This window comes from Sciurus carolinensis, unplaced genomic scaffold (genome assembly GCF_902686445.1).
Source record: "Sciurus carolinensis unplaced genomic scaffold, mSciCar1.2, whole genome shotgun sequence".
In the NCBI taxonomy this organism is placed as follows: Eukaryota; Metazoa; Chordata; class Mammalia; order Rodentia; family Sciuridae; genus Sciurus; species Sciurus carolinensis.
Genome location: NW_025920119.1, coordinates 3,850,932 through 3,877,911, shown reverse-complemented (window position 1 = coordinate 3,877,911; position 26,980 = coordinate 3,850,932). Strand labels below are relative to the sequence as shown.

General features: G+C 49.6%; 2 pseudogenes; both read left to right on the top strand.

Annotated features, from left to right (window-relative positions):
• Positions 1-962: 962 nt before the first annotated feature.
• On the top strand, positions 963-2,195 carry LOC124973635 (peptidyl-prolyl cis-trans isomerase FKBP8-like; annotated as a pseudogene).
• A 4,414-nt stretch (positions 2,196-6,609) lies between these two features.
• The window catches only part of LOC124973699 (STE20/SPS1-related proline-alanine-rich protein kinase-like), a 79,720-nt pseudogene continuing 59,349 nt past the window's right edge, over positions 6,610-26,980 (top strand).

Genomic DNA, 26,980 nt, shown 5'->3' with positions numbered 1-26,980 from the left:
GATACAGCTCCCCATTAATAGAAAGTTGCACCAATTTTCCTCAGGTTTAGCCAAGTGAACCCACTCTATCAATTATAAATGTAACTATTTCAACCTAATGAAAGTATGATCATAAACAGACTCAAAAGAGTCAGCTGAAAAACTGAGTGCTGTGGTCATGATACTTTTTAATATAACCAGCATTTTTCCATTAAACGTTTAAAGATAATGTAAAATGGAAATGTTTTCTTAAAAATAAGGAATTGTAAATGATCACAGCAGCAGGAAGTTTTACTTGTCATCAAATATAAATTGGGTATATTTATTTTGAAAGTCCTTGTTATCATGTTCATTTTCAAAACACTATTGTGAACAGAGTATTTTTCCTTTAAAAATAAAACATCAATGAACTTCCCTGAAAAGGGTCTTATCAACTGTTAATGAAGGTAGAGTTTTAAAAATGTAGTGATTATATTCACAAAATATTCAAAACAAATCCTAGAGCAGAAATAAATCCAAATGAAAATGAAAACAGATTCCTACAAAAGAGTTTTCATAGAGAATGAATCTTCTTTTTTTAATTATGGGTACCTAGGTTTTCCAGTTAAGCAAATTATCCATCAAAGATTTACATGTATGTACATTTATGATTACACGAATGGTATGAATCTACATCATCCACAACCATAGAAATGAAATGATGTACCCCATTTGTGTACAATGAATCAAAATGTGGTCTGTAAGAATTTTTTTAGATTTTTTTTTAAATGTTGGTTTACAACAAATAAAAGTAATGAGGACAGAAGTGACACTCAGTGGAGGTTGTGTTCAGCATGTGCCAGGCCCTGGGTTGATTACCCAGTACCACTTAATAAATTAACAATAGTAGAAAAAAAATTACTGACTCAGGGGGCAGGGAGGGGGTCGCAGGACCACAGGCGGGGGTCCGGATCTGGAGGGTCAGTTCCCAACCCCCCAGCAGTATGGCTTCCTGTGCTGAGTCCTCGGAGCCCACTGTCCCACCACATTCTTGTGTCCCACCGCCTTCTGGTGTCTCACCTCTTGGAGACTTCAAGGTGCTGGATGGGGTTGAGGATGCAGAGGGTGAGGAAGAAGAGGAGGAAGAGGAGGGTGATGACCTGAGTGAACTGCCACCTCTCAAGGACATGGGACAGTCCCCTCTGGAGGAGGCTGAGCAGCCTGGGGCTCTGACCCAAGAGTTCCTGGCAGCCATGGAGCCGGAGCCTGCTCCAGTCCCAGCTCCAGAAGAATGGCTGGACATCCTGGGGAATGGGCTATTGAGAAAGAAGACACTGGTCCCAGGCCTACCTGGTTCGAGCCGACCAGCCAAGGGGCAGGTGGTCACCATGCAGTTGCAGATGTTGCTGGAGAATGTCATGCAGGTACAGGAGGAGCCAGAGCTGGTGTTCACCTTGGGCAACTGCGACGTCATCCAGGCCCTGGACCTCAGTGTCCCGCTCATGGACATGGGTGAGACAGCTAGGGTCACTGCTGACTCCAAGTACTGCTATGGCTCCCAGGGCAGCAGGAGCCCCTACATCCCCAGCCCACGCAGCCCTGTGTCTGGAGGTCACCTTGAAGACGGCTGTGGATGGGCCTGACCTGGAGATTCTGACCGGGTAGGAGTGGGTGGCCCTGATCAACCGGAAGCCGGAGTATGGTAACGCCCACTACCAGCAAGCCGACTTCGTACTGGCAGCCAACTCCTTCGACCTTGCCATCAAGGCCATCACATTGAGTGCCAAAGTGGACATGACTTTCGAGGAGAAGCAGCTCCTGCAGCTGAAGGTGAAGTGTCGAACAACCTGGCGGCCTCGCAGCTGAAGCCCTGCGCTCCTGCAGCCTGGTGTTGGAGCACCAGCCCGACAACATCAAGGCACTCTTCTGGAGGGGCAGGGTGCTGGCTCAGCAAGGCGAATACAGTGAGGCCATTCCCATCCTGAGGGCAGCCCTGAAGCTGGAACCTTCCAACAAGATGATCCACGCGCAGCTGCCAAAAGTAGTGAAGAAGCACATGACTCAGCGCAGCACAGAGACGGTTCCCTATCGGAAAATGCTGGGCAACCCCAGCCTGCTGCTAGCCAAGTATCCCGGCAAGGGCACCTGGTCCATCCCTTGGAAGTGGCTGTTCAGGGGGGACGGCTGTTGCTCTGGTGGACGTAGCACTCTCTGTGGTCATTGCTGCGAGGAACTGAGGGACCCGGTGGCCGCCACCCCTCTGCACACCGTGAACCCCACCCTGCACTCCTGACTCCCCAGCTTCCTGTCCACTGTCCTCTGTGGCCTGGCTCCCTCTGGACTGGGGGCAGCCAGGATTGGGGGTCATGAAGCCCAGGAAGCAGGAGGGACTGAGGCCCCCTAGGAGGAAAGTGGGGTGCAGCCCAGAGGAGGAGCCCTTGTTCCTCCACCCAGCTCTCACCCTTCCCCAACCCGCCCCCACTCGGGTCACGGCTCACGCCAGGCCTCAGTCTCTCCTCCTCAGTAGGCCTGGGACAGCCCGCCCCCACCCAGGCCCACTGACCACCAGCCCTTCCAACCCCACCTGCCGCCCTCTGTCCAGGCTCCCCACAGTGAAATAAAGCCTCCCACACTGAAAAAAAAAAGAAGAGAAAGAAAGAAAGAAAAAGATTTATTGACTCAATTGATAGCCAATTAACTTTAAGATTCATTACATTGCACTGATTAGTCAAAATATATTGTAGTAGTAAACATGGTAGCTGTTCAGAAACAAAAAGAACACATTAATATTTTTTTCATTTTCTGCCTTTAGTGCTTTTTCTGAAAGAACAAAGCAAAACCCCCAAAGAATCTGCTGAGTCAAGTGAAAAGCAAATAAAAGCAGCTTAAAATGGATAGAATGCACCTTGAAATTTATTTCTAAGATGAAGAACCAAAAGTGAATCATTCTAAAAAGCAAAAGGAATGTGAATCCAAATCAAGTGGGAAAGACATTCCAGCTACTTTATAAAAGCTGATTTTCACAGCTTAGCAAAATTTTTCACTAAAAATATCACACCAATTTACATTAATTTTGTACTGTTTTCAAAAATGCCCTCTTAAAAATAGTGCATCTAAAACTCAGCAATTCCATGCTCCCTCAACTTTTCTGATACCTTTCATGCCACTCATCTACAGTTTTCCAAATAGATTCAACTTCCTACTGTAAAGAATGTGAAGAGAGAGCCCACAGAATGGGAGAGTATCTGTACCACATGCACCTCAAATAGAGCACTTATCTCCACATTTTTTTAATCCAATCTCTTGTTTGCAACTTATGGATTTGGGGACAGAGTGCACTGCATTATGGTCAGAGAGAGCACTGACTCTTTAAGACATGTCAGAATCAGTAAATCTAGTACTTCAGGCAGATGTAGTAGAGGCAGGAGAGAATGCAATGGAACACAGAAAGAAAAACAGACATCGAAAAGAAGGTCAAGAATTCCTCCTAGCCAAGGTGCTCAGAATATTTCTCAGTAGGATTTCTAAGGCTTGTGTTTATTTTGGGGGTTTTATGGAGTCTAAGGTATCTTCGAATTATAAACATTTCTTTGTATATGTTTAAAATATTGTTAAATGATTTATAATTATCTTTCAAATAATTATTTGAATAAAGTGGAATGGTATTTTGGTTATGGGCTGTTCTTTTAAACTTTCTATGCATTTTCTCATTATACTGAATGATAATATTTCCAAATGTTTTGTCATCAACTCTCAGAATTTTCAGCTTTTCTAGAAAATTATTCATTTGTTACAAATAGCTAATTTTATTTTTATATGGTTCAGTAGGAACTTATGTATAATTTTTAGCAGTATAAAATATACAATGTAATATGTTGAATATATTTTTTATAAATTTAAATATCTTATATTAATATTTATTATTTTCAGTTATACATTTGTAATATAACATTCACTTTACCCTTTACATGTGGTATAATCATACATGCATCTTATATTTATGTATTTTTTTATTTCAAAATTTACATAATATGATTTAATATTCATATACATGCATTACCTATTCCACCATACTGCTTTATTCAAATGTGTTAATTTTGGTTCTGATTCTTATTAATTCACTATTCTTTCTTCTTTTTCTTTTCTTAAATATTACCTCTCAGAAAGAACGCACAGAGAACTTAACAGTTATTTTGAAATACAAGTGTAACCTCCTCAGCAAAATATTCTCTGATATTTTATCTACATTTAATTTAATATATGAAATATAGGTAACTACTTGCTAGAGACAACTGTGTGAAACAATAAATTTGAGAAATAAATACTTACATGTTTTGTTTGGCTTCCATTGCATTGGTAACTTTATCTAAATAAATACACTTTTATTTAAGTTTTCCTTTTTTGGGTACTACGTTTTTTTCTCTAAAATTACCATTACAAAGTATCACGTTTTTGTATGATTAAAACATGTCTTGGGATATTAATATGTTTTAATTTTTCTGTTCCTTTTTTGGTTTTTTGGTAGCATATAACTTGAAAGTATAGAAAAACTCAATGATGCTATAAAGAGTATATTTTTATTATGTAAAACAGTATTACACTTAGAGTTTAAGGTTTTTTAATTTCCCATAATTTTATATTTTGTTTCCTGAATTTTTTCAACTTATTTTAATTAGTTATACATGACAGTAGAATGCATTTTGACACATTGTACCCAAAGGGAGCACAACCACTCCATCCTGTAGCTATACATGGTGCAGATTCACATCCATAGTGTAATCATATGTGTGTAGAGGATAATAATGGCTATCTCATTCCACTGTCCTGTTCCCCACATCCCTCCTCTTCCCCTCATTCCTCTCTGCACCATTCAAAGTTCCTCTGTTATTCCCTACCACCCCCATTATGAATCATTATCTGTATATCAGAGAAAATATTCAGTTTTTGTTTGTTTGGGATTGGCTTATTTAGCTTAGCATGATATTCTCCAGCTCCATCCACTCACTGCAACTGACATGATTTCATTCTTATTTAAGGCTGAATAATATTCCATTGTTTCTTTATCACATTTTCTTTATCCATTTATCTGTTTGAAGGCATCTAGTTTGGTTTCATAGTTTAGCTACTGTGAGTTGAGTTGCTATAAACATTAATGTGTCTGTTTTCCTGTAGTATATTGATTTTAAGTCCTTTGGTTATAAACTAAGGAGTGGAAAAACTGGGTCAAATGGTGGTTCCATTCCAAGTTTTCTGACGAATCTCCATACTGCTTTCCAGAGTGGTTGCACCAATTTGCTGCCCCAACAGAAATGTATGATTGTACCATTTTTCCCACATGCTCAACAACACCTATTATTGCTTACATTCTTCATAATTACCATTCTGACAGAAGTGTGATGAAATCTCAGAATAGTTTTGATTTGAATTTCCCTAATTGCTAAAGATGATGAACACTTTTTTCATATGTTTGTTATTCAATTATATTTCTTCTTCTCTGAAGTGTCTTTTCCATTCCTTAGCCCATTTAATTGATTGGGTTTTTTTTTTGGGGGGGTGTTAAGTTTTCTAAGTTCTTTATATATACTGCAGTTTCATGCTTTATCTGAGGTGCATGTTGTAATTATTTTCTCACATATACAATTATTTCTTACTAGACAAATGTGCAAAAAATAAACATTGGAGAAAAGATAGCCTCTTCAACTATCTGGGGAAAACTGGAAATTCATATGTAGTAAAATGAAAATAAACCTCATTTCTCACCCAGCAGAAAAATCAACTCAAAGTTGATCAAAGACTTAGGCACTAGAACAGAGACCCTGAACCTAATAGAAGAAAGTAGGCCCAAATCTTCACCATGTCAGCTTAGGACCTGACTTCCTTAACAAGATCCCTAAAATGCAAAAAGTAAAATCAAGAGTCAATAAATTGGATGGATTCAAAATCTTCTTTTTCTGTTTCCTATTGCATGTTTTTAGTATCCTTGAAATTGTATTTATTACATATCTGGTTTTGTTTTGTTTTCATGCAAGTTGTTTCCTGCAAATATTTGATTATTCATGAAGTTGCCTTAAAAGTAGTAAAACAAATCTTATTGAAATGCATGTGTATTTTAATTGGTGGACAGAACTAAGGTGATAATTCCCCTTCTCATGGAATAACATCACTCCTCAACATTTATAGCTAATTTTTCCTGAATTGATAATTTCCTATACAAAGAAAACTTCCAATATCTTAACTTTTGTATTGAAACCTAATAGCTCTCCTTTTTTGAACTGAGAATGACCTGTTTTCTTACTCTTTGGCTTATAGAATTTTATTGCATGTGTCAATTAGAATGATCAATAATTCTTTGGCAGTTTCAGGCAAGGAGGGTGTGTGGTGGCCAAGAGGTGTCTGTGTTGAGGCAAGGGAAGTTTCAAGTGAAAGGTTTCTGCTGTCCTGCTCTCCTCTGACAGCATCATACTGGAGCCCAGCAGCTTACCTATGCATATCCAGCTTCCCTAGGAGGTGGCCCAGGGGACAGCAAGTAAGAGGCTCCTCTGACTATGACAGCAGTGCCTGCCTCAGTCCCAGCTGATCCCAGGCCCTGGCCCTGGCAGCACAGACAGTTGGCTGACCATCTAGATTTGTGCATATAAGTTGCAGAAAGTTATGGACAGTAGAGTTACTACAGTGATTCAGTCTACCCTGTGCAAGCCAGGCAAGAATGTGTAGCAATAAAGTTATCAGAAAAGTTATGCAGAAAAATGACAGACAAGTATGAAGGAATCATTAAAAGAAATTCAAGCCATGGGTCAGTGCAGCCATCCCAGTGTAGTGACCTATTACACCTCTTTTGGGGTAAAAGATGAACTTTGGCTGGTCATGAAATTGCTAAGTGAAGGCTCAATGTTAGATGTCATCAGATACATTGTCAACCAAAGACAGCTCAAGAACAGAGTTCTGGAAGATGCAGTAATTCTTAAAGAGGTTTTAGAAGGTTTAGACTATCTACACAGAAATGGTCACATTCACAGGGATTTGAAATTGGTAATATTCCTCTGGGTGAGGATGGTTTGGCACAAATAGCAGATTTGGAGGTAAGTGCATTCTCAGCAACAGGGGGTGATGTTACAAGTAATAAAGTAAGAAAAATGTCTTGGCATGCCTTGTTGGATGGCACCTGAAGTCATGAAACTCGTAAGAGGCTATGACTTCAAGATTGACATGTGGAGTTTGGGAATTACACCATTGTAGTAGTATCAAGAGCAGCACCTTATCATAAATACCCTTCCATGAAAGTGTTATTGCTGACTTTGCAAAATTATACACCCACTTTAGAAACCCAAGTAGAAGATAAATGATGAAAAATTACAGCAAATCCTTAGAAAATTACTTTCACTGTGTCTTGCAAAAGGCTTACAGCAGCAGAACTTTCAAAATACAAACACTTCCAGAAATCCAACAGCAGAGAGTACCTGATTGAGAGTCTGCTTACCTGCCAGACATAGCCCAAAGAGCCAAGAAGGTAAGAGTAGTTCCGTTGTCAAGTGGACACCTCCATAAAACTAAAGGTAGGAACTGGGAGTGGAGTGACAACAAGGTGGATAAGAAAAGTGAAGAGGGGAAAACAGCTACTTGTCAAGAAAAGTCATAAAAACTAAGAAAATCCAGAGGTATTGGTGAATATCAGCAGCATCCCCCAGCAAATAGAGTCACCCTCTGTTCACAAATCTTGGGGTCAACACAATGTGAGTGAAGACTACAGAAATGTTTCTTGTGCTGTGAACCATGTTTTAAGATTGAGACGCTCCAGGAAGGGACTTAATGATATTTATTTGAGTTTCCTCAAAGAAGAGATATGGTCAATGGTATATCATAGGAGCTCTTTTCTGCTGGCCTGGTTGATAGTCCTGATGTAGTTATAGAGGCTCCTAACTTATAGCAGATTGTTGATGATGCCAAAGCTTTAAAAACATTGACATTTAAGTTGGCTTCTTACTGTGAAGGGTCAGAGATTCCTTATGAAGTGAAGCTGAATGGGTTTGCTGAACTCAGTGTGAGTTGATGTATACCCCTGGCTGTCACCATGATCTGTCATGCCCTCCTCCATACCTACTCCCTGTCCACTTCCTCCCATCCCCTCACTTCCAAGTCCCATAAAAATCAGAAGTTGTGAAGAGGCTAGCTTCAATAAAATGGTATAAAAATTTATTCTTAAAACTTGCAACACTTTGAGTTCTGCTTTATTCTCTAGCAAAATACTCTATAAGACCAAGCAAATGCTACATCTGCCTGAGTGTAGCTGATTTTTCCAGAAGCTATTTAATATTCTTAGCAGTGAATTCTGATAGACTTTGAATGAAAATAATCTGAAATACACTCAGGTGTTTCTATTTACTAATAACAAAGAAATTTTCTATCAGAAACCTCTTTCTCTGTTCATTGTTGTTATTTCTGTTACAATAATTCAATTGTATATCTGACAATACTGACTCTTTCATGTTGTATTTCAAAATTAATACACTTATAAAATTAAGATTTATTAGCCAAATTTGAATGCTAGTTATAAAACTGACTATAAATATTATTTTTCATTTATTTATGCATTACACACTTTACCTATGAGAAAAAAGTATTTGCTTATATGCTTCTTGCAGCTAATCTCTTGTTATATAAATAAAATATTCAGGTCTATCTATGTTGTATTTGTAAATTCTATTTTTTTAAATGACTGAATTAGGAACTTAGATGCTTATTCTTTTCATTTGTTTGCCTAAAAACCAATGCACGATCTGATGGTTTCTTGGAAGAGGGGAGTGCCTTGTAAACTTTCACATGAAGAATGTGTCTGAGGCTGATTTCCTCTGCAATATTCTCAGATCTAAAATTTTCTATACATTAGGTGGCATATGTAGGATAACGATTCATTGCAACATTTAGGATGTTATAAAAAATGTCGCCATTCTGTTAGGTTGCTAACTATATCTGTGTCTGATTTGGCTCTCCTGAAGAGATAGTATTTATTATTCTAAAGGTAATGAGCTTTAAAATACCAGAACCTGAATTTTACTTGAAAGTCTGCTGAATACCTAAGTGTAGTGAAAATAATAGGCGTTGTACAATGACTGAAAGGTAAAATGCTGCCAAGTTTCAAGAATAAACACTTTTAACACACATAACCTTCTGCTTGACTATATATTCTGAAACTAGTATACTTTAGAATTTTCACAATTGAAATGTGAACTTTCAGGGAGGTGGTCTCCCAGGATGGCACTATGGTTCTTTTCCAGTGAACCCTAGATATGGCAACACTTAGTATTATTTTTATATTACTAAGAAAAAAATCATTTATAATTGCCTTGGCATACTTATTAAGGTGTTCAAGAGCCATTTGCATACAATTAAATGTAATTCATTCCATTATATTGTTTGCACATTGATTATTCAAAGATAACTACAAAGGTAAAAGGAAAATACAAGATCCAGCGTCTGCCTTCACATCCTGCACTGGCTCTGGAGGTTTCCAAACGAGCCAGCCAACATCTATTAACGTTTTCCACGGGCCAGCCCATGTGCTGGGCACTTTACAAACATTTTTATGGGGTTACAGGGGCGGGGGATAAAATGAAACACAGGGTTAATGCATTTCCTGAAATTAAAAATTCGATCCACAGGGGATTTTTCCCCTTGATTTGATAACAGCCACATGAAATGGGTTAAGTCAGCAGCTTTCCCGCTACTTCGAGGGTGGTCCTCAGACTAGTGCAGTCGCGCGGTCACCTGAGATCCCGGTGGAAGTGCAGACATGCCGAACAGGGATCTGCATTTTAACTAGATCCCCCTCCCCAGGGGGACTCTTGTGCACACTGTAGTGTGAGAAGAACTGATTATAAAACCTATGTCTGAATCATTAAAACACACAGGGACCAGGCAGGGGATAGAGGTATTTTAGAATCAAGGACACAGGGAAGTTTCCATTTCAAATGAGGAAATTAGGGCTCAGAGAGGCAAAGTTACTTGCCCAAGGCCACACAGCTTATAGATGATGGAGCCAGAACTGTTGCCCAGAAATCCAAGCACCATGTGACTGGATGCTTGGAAGAAAGGATTAGAAGTGACAGCAGCAGAGGAAGGGCTAACAGAAGTGATCCCCTTGACCCTCCTGTAGCACCTCACTCCACCCATCAAGTAGAGGTTGTTGTGGTCATCGAGAAGATGGACAAATGGCATCTGATGTCAGCTCAAGATAGTTACCAAAGGCCAGGTGCCTCCTGCCACCTTGAAAGACTGACCTTGCCAACCAACGACAGCCTAGCTGTGACTATCTCCAGGTTTAAAAAAAAAAAAAAAACAACCACAGGACTTTAATGCTGATGACGCTGATGCACCACATTGTCATCCAAGCACAACTGATTGTCTGCATGGAAGAGTGTCCCGCTTGTAATGCGGGTCGTGGGTCTGAGTCCTCCCTGGGAGAGGCCTTCCTGACCCTGTGGGTGCCAAGAGTCAGACATCCCTCCCCAGCCCCACAAGGCAACGTGCTCTGGTTGCTGGCATGGATGATGTTGGCCTGTCAGTGGTCTGTCTGTCTGTGCTGGAATGCCAGCCCCTTACAGGCAGGGATCTGACCTGCATAGTGTAGACTGGATCCCTGGTGCCAAGAGGGGACCTGGCACACAGTGGGGTGCTCAGTTGGTATTTGTGTTGAGTCAATGAATGAATGACTGCCTTTGTTGGATGGGTGGGTGCATGGATGGATGGATAAATGGATGGATGGATGGACTAATGGGTGGTGGATGGATGTATGGATGAATGGATGGGTGGATGGATGGATGGAAGGATAGATGGGTGGATGGATGGGTGGATGGATGGATGGATATGTGGATGAATGGATAGAAGGATTGATGGGTGGATGGATGGGTGGATGGATGAATAGGTGGATGGGTGATGGATGGATGGATGGGTGGGTGAATGGATGGGTGGGTGGATGAATAGATGGACAGATGCATGGATGGATGGAGGTATGGATGGATGGACAGATGGATGGATGGGAGGGTGGGTGGGTGGATGGGTGGATGAATTGATGGATGGATGAATAGGTGAATGGATGGATGACGGATGGTTGGACTATGGATGGATGGATGTTGGATGGATAATGGATAGATATATAAAGAGATGGGTAATAGATTTAGGGATACATGGATGAATGGATGGATGGATGAGGATAGAGAGAAGGATGGATGGATGGATTAATGGAGGATTTTAAGCAGCCAGAGTGGTGGGGAAGGGCTCACTTTAATACACTTTGAACCTCCAAAGGAAAGTCTCCAATGTAAATAAAACCAGTTTAAAACATCATCCCCAACAAAATGGAAACAAGGCAAGTCTCACTATGAAAGAAGAAAATCTAACCAACAAACAAAACCAGCACTCACCTGGCAATAGGGGCTTGATAGAAAACATGGCAGCCAGCCCCTACTCTGGTGGTCTGCATTCCTCCCCTGGGGCGAGGTCGGGCTCCCCTGTTGTTCAGAAGGCTGACCCTGAGCCTCTCTTTGCAGACTCTTGCTGGCTCCAGGGGAAGCCCTACCAATCGCTGGTCACCTGGCTCTCACAGCCCTGAACTGGAACCATCATCAGCCCACAGAACATTCTTGTGCAAATTACAGAAGAGTGTCCTACTGCCCAGGTGTGTGGCCTCCCAGCAGGCCCTTCCCTCCCTGCGTCTCCCTCACCTGGCACTTCTGCACAGATTCCAAGGCCCATCCGTACATGGCAGTGTTGTCTGACCCGCAGGACTGGCTTGCTGGAGTCACACAGGGGATCAGAGCCACGGATGGTCTTGTTGCACTTGGGTCACACCTGATCTCTACGATTGTCCAGTCATCTCTTAAGCCCAGCAGGTTGGAGGAAGGCCATTCTCATCTCCCACACTGCCAATGCAGGAACCTTGCAAAGGGCTCTTGGGTCAGCCACTTCTCCCTCTGTCCTGTCTGTCTCTGGGTCTCTCTCTGTCTCTTTCCACCTCTTTCCCTCCTCCCTTCCCTCTCCCCTGTTTTCCTGTGCAGGTACTTGCTACACCTTCAGCAATGACAGGTCCCCAAATTCCCACAGGTGGGCTCCACAAGGTGGTGGTCTGAATAGTGAGATGCAGCGCTGCCCTCTGCTCTGGGGACAGGCCTGCCCATGTCTCTGCTCACCTGAGGACTGTGGGCAGGCTCCAGGCTTCAAGGACAGCGCAGAGACCACAGCCCAGCCACACAGTGTGCTGGTGCAGGACTTAGGAAGATCTGGACCCAGGTCTGTCATACTGGCTTAGCAGATCTGAGCTCAGGCAGGTGACTTGACCTCCGGGACCATATGGTTCTGCTTCTGTGACTCGGGAAAGATGCTCAGGATACAGGTTGTCGGGGGAAAGTCAGGGCTGGCTGGAGTTGCTACATGAACAGTGGCTCTTTGAAAAGTGGAGGGGGGCTTGGTGGGGCAGATGTGCAAGCAGCTGGCTTCATCTAGTGACAAAGACAGTGCTCCAAGTGCTGGAAGGCAGGAAGCCCTGGGTGAGGGGAAGTGCCGTGGGATGGGCACTGGGGCCCCTGGGGCTGGGACAGTCCTCTGTGGGTGGCAGGGTTGGTCCTCTGGGATTAGACGCACTACTGGGCTACACCTTGTCCTCTGGGATCTCCTGACGAGAGAACCTTGCGGTTTGGACGTGGGGCAGGTGGGCACTGGTCTCAGCTCATGGGGGGTCCCTTGGGCTGGGTTCCTGAGACTCAGTCCTTGGCTGGAGAAGGGCGAGAAGGCCCTGTGAGGAGTGGCTGTGGGGACTAGGAGCTCTGGAGCATCCTTCACGTGCCACTTCAAACTGCGGCAAGCACTTTGTAAACAGTAGAGTGCTGTCCATGGCAAAGGAAGCTAGAGCGTCAACTCTGGTCGGCCCGTCCCTGCCTGGCTCAGCTCCTGGAGGAAGGCAGTTTCTGGGTGGCCTCTGGTTGGCAGCTAGGATGCCAGAGGCTTACGCCTGGTGGAGGGTGGCCAGAAGCACCAGAGGGCAGGGCAATAGTGCCCAGAAACAGCTGGTCCTATGTGTCCTCTGCCAAGCCCAAACCCAGCCTTCTGAGCTGGTGCTCCTCCAGGTGTTTCCAGGCAGCACCCCTTGACCCAGAACCACCTGCGGTTCTTTGGGGCTTGTTTTTGATATGCAGGCTTCTGGCCTCCTGAACCGCACCTGCTGAATCCCCTTCTCTAGGGGAGGAATCTGCACTTGAACAAGGTCCCAGAGGGATCCTGATGCCCAGTGAGGTCCACCAAATGCTGGGAGGGCCATGGAACCCCGTCCATGGCACTGCCCAATGCAGTGCCTGGTCTGAGTCCCCAACATATGCTGGTTGAATGAACCCCTAAAGGAGCCTACCGGTTCCAGGCCTCAGTCTGCACCTCTAGAATGGGAGGCAGATGTGTGCCCTTCTGAGCATGAAGGTAGGCAGCTTGAGAACATTCCATGCAAAACAACATTAGAAACAAGAGGGCTGTGGAGGAGAAGGATGGAGAGGCAGAGAGAGAAAAGGAGAGAGAGGGCGAGGGAGAGGGAGGGAGGGAGAGAGGGAAAGAGAGGAAAGGGAGAGGGAGAGAGAGGCACACCTTGTTAATCAGCACCAAGGACAGCAAGCCCTGGCCAGATTAGCTGATCAGGTGCCCCAAGAGCAGACCTGATGCAGGGTGCTGGGAGCAGGTGGTTTTCTCGGGAGGAAGAGGAAGGAGGATAGGTGTTAAAGATAGGCCAGTTACTGGCCTGGGAAGCCGGCGCTCCATCCCAGGGGACCCTGAAGACCCTCAGAGTTCCCCTCTGTGAGTCACTGCAGTTAGGAAACCCCTCCCCACCTCCCATCCTCAGGTGGCTGCCAGGGGCCCCTGAACATGGCCAGCTGGTGGCATCCCTTGGAGAAAGAGCCCCAGTAGTAAAGCAGGGCATCAGGAATGCTGGATGGGGTGGCAGCTGGCAGCTGAGCGTCATCCAAGTCCGTGCCTGCTATAGGTGAGTTCTGAGATTGGTGTGGTGCAGACTCCTCAGCCTCTGCCCTGTCTCCAATGACAACGCCCTGAGCAGACCTGCCCTTCAGAAGCACCCCAAGTCTCCTCTGGCCACCCACCATCATGGTCCCCTTAAAAAGTGACCAGATTCAAACGATTGTAATGGTTTTAAGTGACATGTGCTGAACAAAACTGTAGGGAGGGACAGATAGAAGCAAGAGAGGAGGGGAAAAAGGAGGGAGGGTGGGAGGGAGGGAGGGAAGGTGGGAAGGAAGGAAGGAGAGAGTTGGAAGTACCTCCAGTTGTGCAGGAAGTTTTCACATCCATTATATCATTAAAACCACCCCAAGGAATCATTGCAATAGGTAAAATTATCCATGTTTTCCAAAGACAGAGAAACTGAGGCTCAGAGACATGACACCACTTGCCTAAAGTCACACAGCAAAATATAGGGCCAAACCCCTGAACTCCAAAACCTGTGCTGTTTCCCACCTCTCTCCCGCTGCCCCTCGTGACCCTTACTTATGTTGCAGGTGAATGTTGTTAGTCGTCAACAAGATCCCGCCACTCAGGGCATCGCTGCAGACCCACAGCCTCAGCATCTGCCAGAGCTCTTCCAAAATGTGACCTGCTGGGCGTGGTGGCACACGCCTGTCATCCTAGCTACTTGGGAGGCTGAGGCAGGAGGATAGCAAGTTCAAGACCAACCTTAGCTGTTTAGTGAGATGATGTCTCAAAATAAAAGATATAAAGGGGCCGGGATGTAGCTCCATGGTAGAGAACCCCTGGGTACAATCCCAGGACCAAGACAAAAATGGAAATTAAAACAGTGCAGACTTGCATGCTCAGGGTTGAGAAGCACTGTCCCCAGTGACCCTGGGGCACAGAGACGACTCTTCCTCTGATCTCGCTTACATTCCACAAGAGCACTTTCTTGATCTGGGGAAAATGCTGAAAAAATGAAGCAAGTGATAAGTTCCTCTGGGTCAGAGAGGGACGTTGTGTGGCTGCCAGGTGACCGTGTGTCAGTCACCAGCTGGACCAGAGTGTGCATCTGGATATAGCCGGCTGTACACTTGGTCATGTGACTGGGTCTCTGTTGGGCACCAGCTGTATGCAGTGCACTGCTGGGGACAGATTTGTGAATTTGCTGGTCAGTTACCCAAATTCAGGGCTGGGTGGAGTGCTGGGAGCACCCAGAGAGATCGATAAGCAATTACAATGATTGTTATCATTAATAATATATGTTACTGGATGAAGCAGAGGCAAGGAAGCCGGGCCTGCTGAGGGGCCCAGGCAGTGGCCAGCTGGCCCACATTGCCCACAGATCCAGCCCTGTGCATTATGGATTACTTCTCTGCCTGTGGTGCCTGTTAGTTAGCATGTGTGCTCAATCACCCACTATGAGCTGTGTGACCTCAGACAAGTCACTTAACCTCTCTGTGTCTCAATTTGCTCATCTACAACATGATAAAAGTAGTGTACATTTCACGAGGATTTTGAGAGAACTGAATTTTGACCTTGCACATAGTGACATTCCTATGTCCACTGTCATTATTTACCTGCCTCTGTTTTTCCCATCTCTGAAACCTGGAGGTTGGCCCACCAGAAACTCAAGACCTGAAGGTTAAGCCCCTGGCCCTCTGAATAACCACGGGGGCATCGCTGATGGCTCACTCTGTACCACACACGACTGGAAGCATCTCTGCCTCTCTGCACCAATCCACTGTGAGCAGGACTCTGTGTTTCCCATTTTATAGCCACAGAAACCAAAGCAGAGGGGTTGACAAACCTGTCCAGGGTCACACGCTGGCTAGTAGAGGATGAGGCTGGGATTTGAAGCCAACAGTTTCTGTCCGGAGCACCTGTCCACGACCACCCTGGGAGCTGTGGTTGAATTAATGACAGGGAGGAAGGGGCAGGACGGGGAGGACGGCGTGGGAGCCTGGGAGGAAGAGGGGGCAGAGCTGACCTCAGGCTTGTCAGGGGTGGAGGTGTGGAAGGCGATGGCCTGGCGCCCAGCAAGAGCTCTCGGCACAGATTAGCAGGCACAATGACGACCACGCAGGGACCCCTGCCCAGCCAAGTAGGGAAACAGGAATGGTGGTGGGTTGGACTTGTGCCCGCAGAGGGTGGGACCAGCCTGATCTCACGAGAAGCCTGGAAGGGAGACCCTCACGGGCCGGGTCCCTCACACATTCCACCGCAGGCACCGCCGTGGCAAGTTCACTGTCCATCCTGGGGACGGGTCAGCATTCTTGAGGACCCCTCAGTGTGGGGGTGATGAGACTTTCCCTCAGGACCGAGGCAGAGGCGGGGTTCCCAGCTCCAGCCCCAGCGTTAGCACAGTGCCCCCCATGGGCCTGGCCTGGGCGTGGTTGGCTGGCACCCACCCCCGGCTCCGGGTCTTGGACCCTCCTGATCATGCTCAGGAATGGGCAGAACCCAGCGTGGCTGCCTTCAAGGCGAGAAGGTTTCTGGATGTATCAGTCAGGCTGTGCGGCAGGAATAGCAGCCCTCGATCTCAGTGCCCAAGAAGTGGGCGAAGGCTCCCGACTCGCCAGGCTGTGTGTCCAGTGTGGTTGATCTGGGCTACTCTCCTGGCTCAGGGCATCAGGCGGATGGAGGCCCCACCCTAGGGAACATCCCTGGTTACTCTGGCAGGGGGTGGGGTGGAGAGTCACACTGCAGGTAGGACTTCCACCTGGCATGCCCGGCTTCCCTGCCCACAGCTCACTGGCCACAGCAACAAGGCAGGAGGAGGGCAGTCCTACACTGTGGCCACCACACAGACTCATGGGGCCAGAAGGGCTGCTGTGTGCACAGAGGAACTTTAGGAGCTGGCAGGCCAAGCTGGGGGCAGGGGAGCTGGGTCGGGGCTCCATCTAGGGCTGGCCCAGGGTCAAGGCTCAGTCTATAGCAGAGTTGGTCTTTACTGTGAGATTAGGGTCCAGGCTCATTCTGTACCATGGTTAGGGCTTGCTTGGCAACAAGGGTCAGTCTTCAGTATGTGACTGGGGTCAGCACTCAATCTGGGGCTATGGTGAAGGATCAGTCTGTAACTGGGATCAGGGCTCAGGACATAATGGTTTAATCTATGACTACTGAGGACTTAGGATGTACCAAGGGTTGGTGTACAGAATGTGACTGGGGTCAGGACTCAATCTTTGTCAATAGTTGGGACTTAGTCTGGGATTACGGTGAAGGATCAGTCTAAATGGGATCAGGGTTCAGGTCCTAATGGTTTAATCTATGACTACTGAGGGCTTAGGCTGTATCAAGGGTCAGAGTGTCCAGCTGTGACTGAGATCTGGTCTCAGTCTATAACTGGGATCAGGGCTCAGACTGTAACAGGGACAGGCTCAATCTGGAGTAACAGTCAGTGTTGACTTTAGAGCCAGGATGAAGGTCCAACCCTAGGCCAGGATCAGAAGTCCCCTGTGACCTTTCTGCAACCACTTCCTAGACTGCCCTGAGGTCCTGCCTCACCCCCAAGACCACATGAGTCTCCCTCAAGAGACCTCGTGTCCCACCCACCGATGCTCTGGACTCAAGAAGAAAGTCCAAGGACCATTCCATCCATGCCCCTGCCTCTCACTATGGTCCGTGTCCCTGTATGAAACCTGCAGGTGGTGAGGGCCTACATTCTCCCCTCTCTTTCCTCCTTCCTGCAAACTGTCCAGCGGTAGTGTCCTCTCCTTGCAGTGAGAGGAATCAAGTCATCCATTCCATGTTGGTGAGGTGAGCACCTACTATGTGCCAGCTCTGTGGACTGGAGCCACAAGTAAGTGTGACGGGCCCAGAGCTGGGCTGGGTGGAGCTGCAGGCCAGGAGCAGGTGCCTGGCTGATTCACACAGAGCATCTGACAGTGGGACGGCTCTGCAGGGACAAGCATCATTGGCTTTGGGACAAGAGCAGGAAGGGGCAGGCCAAAGATCCAGGAGGCCTCAGCCAGTGCAGGGTCAGGCACGGGGCCAGAGTGGCCTCCTGGGAGTGAGCAGAGCCACTGAGGCACAGGCTGGTGCATGTCAGTGAGAGGAAGCGCCACCGGCCAGCAGTCAGCAGCTAAACACCAAGCCCACCGTGCCAGATGAGGTCAAGGTCAGGGGCCCCCAGCCAAGGCCTGGAGACAGAGGCAAGGACAGGGGCCTCCTGTGGGTTTCATGCCTCCAGGGCCCCCCACTGCCCACAGTGGAATCCGCAAGGGAGACCTCGAAGCCCAACCCCACTCACACCTCATCAGGGGCAGGTCCTCAAGCTGCCAGCCTCTCCCCTGTCCCTGTTGCCTCCACGCCTTCCCTAACCCTGGCCCTCCCAATGTCACCCTCTCCTACATCCTTCTGTCCCCTCCCCCAGCTCCCTGCCCCTCTCTTGGAAATAAGGGCCCCTGCGTTTGTGCCCTGGGATGAGGCACCTGGCCCACCTTGCTGCTGACTGTCGACAGACCTCAGATGGAGATGCGGTTTCTGGTCCATGCAGTGGTACATGCCTAAAATCCCAGCAACTTGGGAGGCTGAGGCAGGAGGATCACAAGTGGAGGCCAGCTTAGTAACTTAGTGGGAGAGACCCTACCTAAAAATAAAAATTAAAAAAGGGTGGGGGATGTAGCTCAGTGGTAAAGTGTCCTGGGTTCAATACTAAGTACAAGAAAGGAAGAAAGAGGAGAAGAGAAGAGGGATTCCATTTTGTCCACAGTTTTCTTTGGCCCACATGGAGCTGGGCACTGGCAATACATACAAAATTAATGGTCAGCGAATGGCTCTCTCCCACCAGAACACCCTCTCTGGGACCCAGATCTGCCATCCATTGCTCTGTGGGTAAGATGAGAGCGGGAAGCTGTGGTTGGAGAGAAGGACCCAGCTTTCCATCTCGGCTGCTCTGTCTCCACAGCAGCAGAGCCCGCGACCATGACAGAACTGGCCACGAAACCTGGAGACTGAACCTCTGGCCCACCAGGAACAAGTCTGCAGTCCCGGATGTGAAAGCTGAGGGACTCAGCTCTGGACCAGGCCCAGAGCCCTGTCCACAGGGGAGGTCATCACAGGGCCCACCTCCCCAGGCTGCAGGGGGACATCATGAGTTCGTAGGCTAAGGGGCTGAGGACAGCAAGTGGCTCTTCAGAGACCCCTCAGTGTTCCTCATGTTTACTTTTGTTAGCTCTGGGGTCCACTTAGACCATGAGATCAGCTGGGGAGTCCCGCAGAGAGAAGGGGACCCAGGCAGGGAGAGGTGGGCAGGGAGGAGACAGGCCCTGAGGCCCAGGGCCCCGATGGGGTGACAGTGGCTCCCTCACCTGGCTCACCCACCCAGAGTGTGCACAGGGGCTGGGGAGGGTCTCAGGCTGCTCCGCAGCTCAGCGCAGACAACACACAGGCGGACTTCCCCACACGACCACGCATGCTCCTGCACACTTGCTCACAATGCACACACAACCCCCAACACGCTCGCACGTGGTCACACCTCTGTCACATGCAGCGCATGGGCACCCAGGGGGAGACAAGCCTGGACGCCCTCCCACCCACGACCTCCCCTGCTTCTCTGCCCAGCAGATGGGACATGATGGAACACGCTTCTTCCCCTTTCCAGAGAGGCATGTGGCGGAGGCTCTGCTGAGAGAAGGCCTCCGAGCATCAGCACGACAGAACCCTCCCAGCCACAGTGGTGGCCCTTGTGGCAGCAGGGACACAGGGTCCCTTCTGTGAGACCCCCTTCCTGCTTGGCTGGATTGGCTTTCCTGGATGGGAAGGGACCCAGAAAGGGGGCCGGGCGGCCCATGGGGTTACCGTTTGGGTGGAGGGGGCTGTGTGTTTGTGTGTGTGTACATGCACACGCATGTGTCAGGTGTGCGCATGGGTTTCCTTGGGGGTCCCCTCTGCTTGAACATCTGGGAGCCCAGCTAGGGTCCCAAGAGAAGGATCAGCCCTCAGCCTGGGACTAGGAACCAGTCTGTGGTGGTGACAGGCTGGGACCCAGCCCAGCTCTTCTGCCACCTGGGTTGTGGCTTTGGGGAAGTGACATCAGTTCCCTGGGCCCAGGTCCTGGTCTCTGGGAGGTGGGCTTAATGACAACGGTGTTGGAATCGACCCGGTGCCATGGCCTTTGGTCAATCCCAGAGCAGCACCAAGCACTGCCTGCACCCTGGGTGGCCCTGGTACACACTGTGGCTCTGAGCTCCTCTGGAACAAGCCTTGGGTTCCCCTCTCTGCCACCCAGAAGCAGGAAGACAGAAGTCTCTGCCCTGTCCTCAGAGGGAGGAGGGCAGTGATCCCCATGAAGAGCATCCCTGGGACTGTTTCCATGGCAACCTGGGAGCCCCGCCATGGGGGCCACTGGGCCAGGCCGCCTCCCCTTGCCTGGCAGGACCCAGATCATCACGAACATGCCCCCTGCCCACACTTGCCCTCCCCACACCAGCCCAGGGAGGAGGGGAGCAGGTGGGAGTCATGCCCGTTTTCTACGCGGGGACACTAAGGCTTCCTGGGGGAATCAGGTTGGTGCTAGAGCTTGAACCCGCTAAGGAGTCCTCAGGTCTTCATCCTCCACCCTCAGCCTCCCATCCCTGTGTGAGTGTCGCCTTTTCCAAGAGAGCCCTGCCTATCAAACCCAAAACAGCATCACCTAGACTGATGCTACTCAGAGTGTGGGCCTCAGACCTTGGAAGATACTCAGAAACAGAGCTGTGGGCTCCACTGCAGGTCTTCCAAGCCCAGATCTGCATCAAACCCCCTCTCCAGGGAATCTTAGGCACATCAAGTCTGAGACACATGGCGGAACCCAGTGCCATCCATAAGAACTTTCTGGAATGATTTAAAGTTTCTCACCTTCCCAGCATCGTGGCAACTAGCCACACAAGGCCATTGAGCACTTGCAATAGAGAAACTAAAATCAGGCAACTGACTTTTTACACTTTATTTCATTTCAGTTCAAATAGGCACAAAAATACCTCTTGGATAACAGGCCTAAGTCAGTACAGGTGTTCCCAAATGGCAGTGCTGATTATTATCACTGAATAAAATGAATCCAGCAAGACCGGCTCCCCATTTCTTTATCTTACCACCCTCAAGGGAAGGGGTGTGACTATCTTCGTTGGTCAGATTTGGAAAGTGAGACTCAGGTCCCTTGTGCAAGATTCCACAGTCAAAACCTTGGCCATCCTCATTGACACCATTGACCCTGGGACAGTGCCATTTAACAGAGAGAAGTCTCAGAGAGGTGAAGAGATTTGTCCAGGGTCACACAGCATCCAAGTGGCAGAGTTGGGTGGGCACAGCCTGTTTCTCCTGAGGCTGTACCATGAGGACCCTGGGTAGTGGGGGCAGGAGCTGTGCTTGAGAAGTCAGGGTTGGGAAGAAGCCAGCCCTGTACCTGGAGAGACCCCTCGGGATCAGGGCCCCCACCACACCTGGGAGGTCACTTACCATGCTCCAGAGGGGCAGCAGCAGATTCTGGGCAGGCAGTGCAGCCCACAGGAACCTCTGGTTGCTTCCTTCAGCTTGCTGGGAGGGCCACAGACTGTGGCCACAGGCGCCAGGGAACATGAGTGGCTTCCTGAGCAGCAGCCAGCTGGGCCCCGGGGAAGGCCAGGGAGGCGCCCTCGCCCCTCAGCCTCTGCCACTTTCTTGTATTTAACACCTCGCTCCATTTCTGAGCGAGTGTGGGTGCTACGTGTGTGTTTGTCTAGTGACAGAAGGCAACCTCCCAGGAAGGGAGCCCCCTCCCAGCCTCCTCCAAGCTCCCACACCCAGCCTAATGCTGCATGGTGGAGCAGGTGGGTGATTAGGAGGCAGACTGAGAATCCAGAACCGCAGGCCTCCTGCCACCACCTCCCTCCAGGGGTGGGTTCCCTGGCCACACATGCCAGCTCGAAACCCAGAATGCCAGAGACCAGGACCCTACAGTGTCCAAGCCCCACAGATGGAGAAATAATAATGATAACAACAGTGAAAATAAGAGCTGCTGTTAGGGGAGGTTTCCCAAACCAAACACTGCACGCAGGGGCGGTTCACCTGCACACTGACGGAGAGCGGCCCCGGAGGCATCCCAGGTTGGGGAGCCAAGGCACTGTGCAGGGGTGTCCTTGGCTCAGGTAACCCAGCAAGGACGCAGTTGATCCAGGCTCTGATCCAAGTCTGTGGCAAACAGGAGGCAACCCGGAAGGACCTGGAGGAGTGCAAGCTGCCGTCGGCAGGGAGAGACCTCAGGATCCAGGGGCTTGACCTTCACAGCCTCGGTTTCTCCGACCGCCCAGTGGGGAGGCTGAGGCCAACTTCGCATGAACAGCAGGGGAATTAAACAGGCCTAGATGCCAGGCAGATGGAGCCAAAGGAATGTACGTCACCAGTGGAGCGCACTGTCGGTATCCAGTAGGCGCTCAGCAGATGATGTGAATGCACATGGCGGAAGGAGAAGCCGCCTAACTTGTAAACAGGTAGCCCCCCCCATCTGGGAGAATCGAGCATTTGAGCCACGTTTGGCGCTGCCCGGGGCACACCGAGCCCATTTTATAAACCTGGAGACTGAGGCTCTGGGAAGGTTGATGACCTGCTGGGGTCTCACAGCCACTGGGCAGGGGAGCTGGGAGATGGGCACTGTGCGGACCGGAGTTGTGACCCCAGCCCTGTGGCACATGCAGCAGGCGCCCAGTGTGGCAACTCGGGGAGGTGAGGTGGCTGGCCTCACAGATGGAGCGCGGGCGGAAGGGGGCCAGGGGGTGCTTCTCACGCAAGCTCATGACAGCTGCTGAGGCAACATCCTTGCCCAGCTGCTGGGGACGACCATCACTATGGCAACCACCAAAGGTCAACTGGCCTCAGGTGTGAGGAGGGGCTGCGTCCACCTTGCACCCTGGCCCTGCTGCCCCCTGTGACCAGCTGATGATGTGTGTGTTCAGCCTCAGGCCTCCAGGGCTCCCCAACTCCAACAGCTGTTTGTAGGCAGAGCCCCCCAAGGACAGACCCCGACCACCAAGCCATGGCCCTTGTGTCTAGGACCCACCTGCTGCCCCAGGGATGCCTGTACTGAGGGTCAGGGGCCTTCAGCCAGAGGAGGGCTGGGGACCTGGTTGTGTGGTGGGAGAGCCCAGAAGTCGCAGCTCTGTGCCGTGAGTATTAATTATCTACTAATGACTCTCCAGGCAGCCGCTGCATCTCGGCTGCTGGCAGCTGTTCCCGAAAACCCACCCACGGCTTCTCTGGGCAGAAGGAGGCAGCCCTGTGGCAGCGGAGAGGCAGCCCCAGAACCCGTGGGGTGGGCACGAGTCTGGGGGATACGGGAGACAGGGACATGGGGGACCTCCCTGGGGGGAGAATCACGGAGCAGAGTGTGGGGGACAGACTGGGCAATAGGAGGCAACACTGGAAAGTCAGAAGTCTAAGGCTTTGGAGATGCTGCACCTTTGTCTGCTCAAGAAGCACCTGCACTTATTGAGTGCCTGCAGTTTACAAAGAGCCTTAGTGCCTGGCTAGTCCAGGTGCCGTCACAGACCCTCAGATGGGCTGGTTAGACATGTCGGTCTTGCCACCACCAGCATCGCTACTGTGCCAAGATCCTGGTGGCCCCTCGCCATCCACCATGGAGCGCTGCCACGGTGACTCTCCTTTTCCTGATCAGGAGGTTGAGGCACCGAAGGGGACAGTGACTCTTTGCAGACCCAGGAGGTGTCCAATCCCAGCGAGTGGTGGACAAGACTGTGCCTCCTTCTCTGGCCGCCATGGGATATAAACGCAGGGAGGCGGCAGGTGACCCAGAGGCTCGGGACCATGTCCTTGGGGTGGAGGACCCTGGATGCAGGCAGGCCAGGGGCATCTGCTGGGTGTGTGTGTGTGTTGGGGGGGTGAGGTGACCTCCCTCCGTCCAGCTATTAGAGTTAGTCCAGAGACCACGACAGCAAGAGTGACCACCAGAAGGCACCAGGGCCCAGGCTCAAGGTGGCTGGGGGACCACAGTGTCCAGTGGTGGAACAAGTCCCCTGGAGGGGTAGCGAGCTTTCCTCCCTGGGAAGAGCTCAGTGACACCATGGCAGGACTTTAGGGGAGTCTTGGCTTCAGAAAAACGCATGGAAGAATCTCAGGGCTGAGGCCGCCCAACCCCTGCCCGGCTGTACCAGGGACCTAGCAATCCTGAGGACTCCCAGGGCCGCAGTTTCCTCACTGCGAAACGGGAACCTTGATAACAGCCTCCAGGATTGCTCCCAGCTGATCTTCTCGTCAGAGGCAGGGCCCCTGTCCCTGCTGCTCAGGGGACAGCATTAACCAGCACCGAGCCTCAGGGTCAGGCAGTTAGTCGCTCCCAGCTCTCAGCCACCAGCCCCATCAAGGAGCTGCAGCCCCATCTGCAGTCGCCCCATCTCCAACACCAGAGGCCACTTTTCTCTTAAAAAAAATCAAGGTGCACACCTCTTACGTGGGTAGTGCAAAACTTTTCACATAGTCACTGGGAGAAGCGGGGTGTGCCCAGCCCTCTCCACGCCTGCCCGTCCCGCCCACTGCTGGCCCCCAAGAGTCCTTCTGCCTGTTCTTGAACTTCACTTTAGTGGAACTGGATAGTATTCATTGGGCTTTATTGAGACATGACTTGCACACCACATACTTCATCCATTTAAAGTTCAGTGGCTTTTAGTATGTTCACGATACTGGGGAAATGTCACCAGAGTTGATTTTAGAATATTTCATCACCTACAAAACAAATCTTGTATTCTTCCTATCACTCCAAGTCCCCTGCCCTCTCCAGTCCCTGACAACACTCATCTGCTTTCTGTCTTTATGGATTTAGCTATTCTGAATGTTTTGTGCATTTGAAATTATGCAATCTGTGGTCTTTTGTGTCTGGTTTATTTCACTTAGCATAATATTTTTAAAGTTCATCCACCCATGGTTCCATAGTCTTTTCTTTTTATGGCTGAATAATATTCTGCTGGGTGAATACAGTGCATTTTATTCACCTGTTCATCCACAGGTGGACAAATGCACACATTTTGAATTTGCTTCTTTTGCTTTCTGTTGTGTCTGTTACGTTCATCTTGGCTGTACTCTGTTCACAGGTCATTTTTTTTCATTTCTTAATATTCCCTCAAATAAACATATCTCTGTTTATTCTCCATCATACTGTAGCTGGACATTTGGATGGTTTCCATTTTGGTCTTTGGCACTATTAGGAATAAAGCTGGAAGAATAGTTTTGGGAGGTCATTGACAAATTTGTTTCAGCTGGGCACAGCCAGGTGTCCCAGGGTCAGGTAGGCATTTGTTAGCTTGGCTCTATTTGAACAGAGAGAGAGCAGAGGTCAGGAGGCAGAGCCTTGTCAAACTCCAACTAGTTGGAATGTAACACCATCGCTGAGCTCACTGTATGGAGTTCCTCTCTTTTCTCTTTCCTTTTTTTTGGGGGGGACTGTGTTCCAATAAAACTTTATTTACAAAAACAAGTGGTGGTCTAGATTTGGTCCACAGGCTACAATTTATCACCCCCTGTTTCTTTCCTTTCTGTTTTTTTTTATTTATGCCAAAGTGCATCGTGTGTGTAGCGCTGGTTCAAAGTGTTCTTTTAAAATCACGTGGTTGAAGAAAAGGGAGTTTAAAGGAACTCTCAGTAAAGGATAAACCAGAGCCCAGGTAACACTGGGCAGAGGGGGTTCTGGAAGCAGTCCCCAGTGGATGAAGGCTGTGTGCCGTGGGCAGGGTGTGGAGACAAGCCTGGGTGGTCAGAAGGACCTCTGGGGATGCAAGGGCGGAGGGAGGCCAGGCTGGGCAAGGCCACGGGGCCCTGGGCAGCCTTGATGTAGAGCAGGCCCTGCTCTCAAGTCTGGCCTGACCTTGGGAGTGTGGCACTGCCTGAGTCTCACATCCGCCCGGCCAGATCCAGCTGCCATGGGGCCAGACTCTGGGGGCCATGCGGGCCAGAGCTGGGTGTCCTTGTCCTGGCTGCCTGGCTATGCTGGGTCTGCCCAGGCCTTCCTGCTCCTGCAGGCACTGAGCCCCTGTGGCCTTGGTGACATTGAAAGCCCGCTCAAGGGGAAGGTCCGGGGCTGTGGGTGGGGTGCAGGACCCTCGGGACAGACTGATGGCCATGCAGACCAGAGCTGGTGTGGAGAAGCTGACCAAACCCAGGTGTCCACGTCGGGCCTCCAATGACGCAGGGCGCTGCACCACGTCCCTCGCCGCCTGTACTTGAGCAAGTCCCGGCTCCACCCTATGCCTCAGTCTCCTCATGAGGGTCCTCATGGGGATCCACACAACACCCCTTCTAATTCCCACAACCCACATTCCAAAGGCCAGGCACACAGGGGGTCTCCAGGACCAGCCGTTCGTCCCCTCTGGTCAGGCCCTGCAGAGATGTCCCCAGGGGCCACCGGGTCCCTCTCTTCCACCGACAGTGCTGGCAATCTGGCGATACTGGCTGGTTAGCTCAGTGAATGAGGCCGGTCTCTGCTGGTGTAGATCTCGGGAGAGGCCGTCCCGACACTCTGCGCTCCAACTGGGTCTCATTTGCATTGCCAGGCAGCTTCCTCGGCCACATCCCCCTTATGTCTGCATTTTCAGAGCTCAGAACTTAACTGCCCATTGCCACAGCCTTTACCCATGGTGCTGGTGGAAATGAGAGATGCTGGCCGGCCCACTCATTTGCAGCTCATCACCCGGGGCTGGCACGTTGTCTGGGCACAGGGCACTGTGGTGAGGTGTGTCAGGAGCAGATGTGTGGCAGTGGGTGGGGCAGGGCCATCAGTCACCTGCCAGCCTCCTCCTTTGCCCTCTGCTGGGCCATTCTCATGTGTCAGTGGGATGACCTGTCATTGTGAATCAGGGATGTGTCCAGGATGTGCTGTGACTCCTGGACTCCTGCTCACATGGGTTAAAATCTGAACCCCTTGCTGTGGATCCATGAAGCCATGGAGGACCTGAACCCACCGTCTCTCCATCCTCCTCTCCCATCATTCCCTTCCACCTTGCTGACCATGTCCCAGTCACACCAGCCTCATTGCAGTATCTCCAATGAATCCCTCCTGCCCCAGGACCTT